The sequence below is a fragment of the Equus asinus genome, chromosome 7, assembly GCF_041296235.1.
Source record: "Equus asinus isolate D_3611 breed Donkey chromosome 7, EquAss-T2T_v2, whole genome shotgun sequence".
In the NCBI taxonomy this organism is placed as follows: Eukaryota; Metazoa; Chordata; class Mammalia; order Perissodactyla; family Equidae; genus Equus; species Equus asinus.
Window position 1 is genome coordinate 71,228,266 of NC_091796.1, and position 4,178 is coordinate 71,232,443.

General features: G+C 51.2%; 1 long non-coding RNA gene across 1 annotated transcript; it reads right to left on the reverse strand.

Moving 5' to 3' along the window:
* Positions 1 to 1,816: 1,816 nt before the first annotated feature.
* On the reverse strand, positions 1,817 to 3,246 carry LOC139045782 (uncharacterized). The gene is made up of 2 exons (XR_011504878.1): positions 2,087 to 3,246; positions 1,817 to 1,997 (listed from the first exon to the last, which is right to left on the reverse strand). It is a non-coding gene; the product is annotated as an uncharacterized lncRNA (long non-coding RNA).
* Positions 3,247 to 4,178: the final 932 nt, after the last annotated feature.

Here is a 4,178-nt window from a genome sequence, read left to right on the forward strand (position 1 = left end):
AACAAAAATGGGGGGAAGATTGGCAACAGATGTTAGCTCAGCAAATCATTCTCAGCAAAAAAAAAAAAAAAATCATCGTAATCCCACTACAAAGAGTACCCATGGTTGAAATCCTACCCACTTCTTTCAGTCCACTGTGCATCTGTGTGTCTATATATTTACACACACATCAGCTATTAGCACGGACTTCCCAGCCTCTCGCACTCCTGCAGAGGCTCAGCCCTGTTGCATTCTCTCCAGAAGTCCGAAGTCCTCCTCCCTCAAGCTTTCTGGAAATTGCCGGGGGTCTTCTGCCTGCAGGCTCACCTCTGCCTCCAAGCATCTATTTCTTTAGCCATTTTAACTGTGTTGTTCTGCATTTCATGAACTTAGATGGATATTAAGTCTTTCTCTGGATTTCCAGCCCAAATATCCACTCACACAAAGCATCCATTTGGACTGCACTGAAAATTTCAGAAGGGGACAGAGTTGCAGTTTAGCTCGCAGCCACAGCAGCACCTTCAGATGGAACCCAAGGCATCTTCGTGTCCTGTAGGCAGCCTGGCAGGCGGAGTTCCTCTGTCTGCTTCACTCGGGGAGGTCCCAGACTCACTCCTCCTGGCTCCTTGCTCCTCCTTTGGTCCCATGCCCCCTTCTCCCCACCTGCACCACCATAGCCCCCAAAACTCTCCTGTTGTTTTGCACCTGTGAACACCCGACACTCAAGGTCCCCCTTCTAATACAAGTAGCTCATGAAGGAATCTTCTTAAACAAGGACCTTTCTTCTTATAGCAACTGTTAGAGTAATAAAAATCTTGAGACTGTCCTCTAGAGACAGTCTTTATTCTGGCTTTTTAAATTGAGCATTACATTTTTAGCACTTTCCCATATCATTAAATACATAACAACACAGTATTTCATCAAATTTATGCACTGTTATTCATTTCACTGTTCCACTATTGTGGGGCATTCTTTACTTTGGGGAAATTTATATACAGCGGCAATGATTATCTCAAGGGGTGTGAATATTTTTAAGGTTCAATACTAATTGCCAAACTGTCCTCCAGAAAGATTATGTCAATTTGCACACTCCCCAGCTGTAGATGAGAGTGTGAAGTGACTTTATTCTTAAATGATTTGCTAATTTGGCACTGACTGTGGGAGAGACTATTTCAGGGCAGTAAAATGACGGTCAGTCAGAGCCACAGAGCGGCTCAGGCACTGAGGGAGTTCTTGGCCTGGCTGAACTCTGGGGCGCCGGGGCAGTCTGCAACCTCTCAGGACCTCTGGTTCTGCTGCCCTGCCCAGGCACAGATGCCCACTGGCTCACGTAGTCAAAGCAGGTCCTCACCCCTGCCTCCTGCTCTCGGAGGTGGAACATCCCCTGGTATCTCCCGTTTTGCCTTGGATATGCTGCCCTCAGCCCCTCCTCCCAGCTATTTCTCAGCAGGCTGGGTAGCTTTGGGCACACCAGCCTTCTCCTCAGCTCAGTAGGGAACTGGGTCTCTGGACCCACTGAACTCATTTCTCTCCCTCATTGGAGCTGGGAAGGGATTAAGGCATCAGCTACCCCGTCATCCCATCCCTCCAGTAGGTTATTTCATGGGTTCTGGTTTCCCGTTCCTAAAGGCCACAGGAGTGCAAACAAGCAGAGCCTCAGAGCTCATCTTTCCATTCCAGATCCCCTGCTTTCCTTTGGGGAGATGAAAGAGAGCCAGGGAACCCGAGACTTCTCCCGCCCTTTGCTCTGTTAGGACGTGGGTAAGTTCTGCTTTTCCCACTTTGTGAGCAAAGCGCACATGTGCACAAGCAGCTGAGACTTTGGCTGTCCAGACTATTTTTTTTTTTTAAAGATTTTTTATTTTTTCCTTTTTCTCCCCAAAGCCCCCCGGTACATAGTTGTGCATTCTTCGTTGTGGGTTCCTCTAGTTGTGGCATGTGGGACGCTGCCTCAGCGTGGTCTGACGAGCAGTGCCATGTCCGCGCCCAGGATTCGAACCGACGAAACACTGGGCCGCCTGCAGTGGAGCGCGTGAACTTAACCACTCGGCCATGGGGCCAGCCCCAGTCCAGACTATTTTTAAACAGACTAAAAATACCAACTTACCTCAGGACTGTGCTGAAGGAGCTTGTTTAGGGTATTGGATGGACCTTGACAAATATAAAATGCTTTGCGTCACCTGGTCTTACACAGCACAGGTTCCTCCCCTGGGAACCCAACAGGAAGATAGTTCCAAGCTCAGGGCAGCAGAGGAGCTGGGGTGATGGGCAGACAGGGAAGCGACAGGCCCCCGTGGGTTCGGTGATGCTCTTTTGTATTAGGCCTCTCTAGACTCTGGACGACTCCAGGGCAGACCCTGGATTCCTTGGCCCAGTGCAGGCCTGGCACGTGGAAGGCATCCTAGAAGTGCTGGTTGTTGATGGGAACGCAGCTAGATGGGCGTTCCTCGGCTGGGACCGTGCAAGGGATAGAGGCCAGTTGCCTGGGATGTTATGATTCCTGACACTCCTGTTTGGGTAGGAGAAGCCCAGACACATGCACACACATGTCCACACTATTTTCCTCTCCATTCCACTCCGGGTCCTTCCGCAGTGTCCCTGGGCTCCTTCCTTCCTTGAGACATCTGTTTCCCCAGCGTGAGCCTCTGGGGCACTTTCCTTGTTGCAGAGTGGAAGGAGATCAAGTGCTCTCCTGTTCTAGGTCAGGCACTTCAGATTTAACCTTGAGGCAGAGGCTCAGCTGCCCTGACAACCCGCAGCTCATTTCTACAGCACCGCCTCCCGCAAAGGTAGCCCTGCACGTCCTTGGCAGCTGGCTTCCTGGGGCAGGCGGTAAAAATAGCTGAGGCCCCGCAGCTGCTGAATGATGAGGTCTGGAAGGAGATGATTGATTCTCACAGCTGAGCTGCGGGGTCAGCGAGCTGCAGGCAGAGGCCGCTGATGCTGGGCCCGCCCCAGGTCCTGCTATAGATAGAGCTGTTGACAGAGCAATCCTGGGCTTGCCCCACCTGCAGAGAACACAATGCAAGTTAATTGAAAGGACCTACGAAGGGCTCTGGTGAGACGGTGTGGACTGTGCACCCTTCGTCTCAGGCCAGACTTGACCCTTTTTTGCTACGGGCAGTCATTTCCCCTCCATCTGGGACAAGATTCGAAGTGGGGAGAGAGGGCATCTCCAGGAAGGCAATGGGGTGGTAGAGTGAGAGGAGCCCCCATTTCCCCCAAAACAATGGTAAGGAGCTGTTGGGGCTTATGAAACACCACGGGGACACGGATGTCAGGCAGCTCCTGACACCCTGGAATCAATATCTGCTCCCCCTGGGCAGGGGCAGCGCTCCTGCTCGCCTTGCCAGGGGCTGGGCTGGGCCGGGGTGACCTGCCAGGGCTGCGCACCAATTCATCACAGTGATCTAAGGTTAACCGTGCATGCGGAGCTCCTGACCAGTAACAGAGTAGCTTTTAAACCAGTACCCACACCATGAGGCTGTTGGGCTGTGTGCCAGTAAACAGTTGGACTTGTGAAGTTGCACAACTGGACTAGATCTGGACAATTCAGAGACGTAGCCATGTGCATTTACTTCATAGTGTGTGTCTTTTAGGCAAGCTGTCCCCCAGTGTTCTATAACGCAGTAATAATAAGGTTTCAGAAAGAGAGAAGAAAGTGCTGGAGGAGAGAGAAATTAAGAGGCCAATGAGAAAGGATATATTTGCAGATGAGATTATTAAAAAGGTGATGAATTGGTGAGGGAGCCAGACACAGAGAAGATAACCCAGATGGCTGTTGCTCCCCAGGAGAAGACACTGCCCTGTGATTGGAGCAGAGGGACGGGAAAACGGAGACCTGCTGGTCTTCGTGAAAGAGAGAAAGGGAAGACTGCCAAGGTGCCTGGGTTAGGAGCGCAGGCTTGAAAGTGGAGTGGACCTTTCCTTTGTCTGTTACACCGCCTGTAGGACATTTAGGTGTGTCCCTGTCTTTTCTGGAGTCCTGTGAGGCGCATGCACACAGTCTCCCTTCCTCTCTGTTCTTTGCTCCTTATCTGCTCCTCTGAATTGCAGCTTGGTGGGTCCAAACCCTTCCCCAAGCAGCCCCTCTGTCTCCCGCCCACGAACTTAATCCCTGAGTCACTTCTGCATCCATCCATTTTTTGGGGAATTTGGTAGATGTAATCGAATCCATATTCCCTGATTGTCCCTGACTG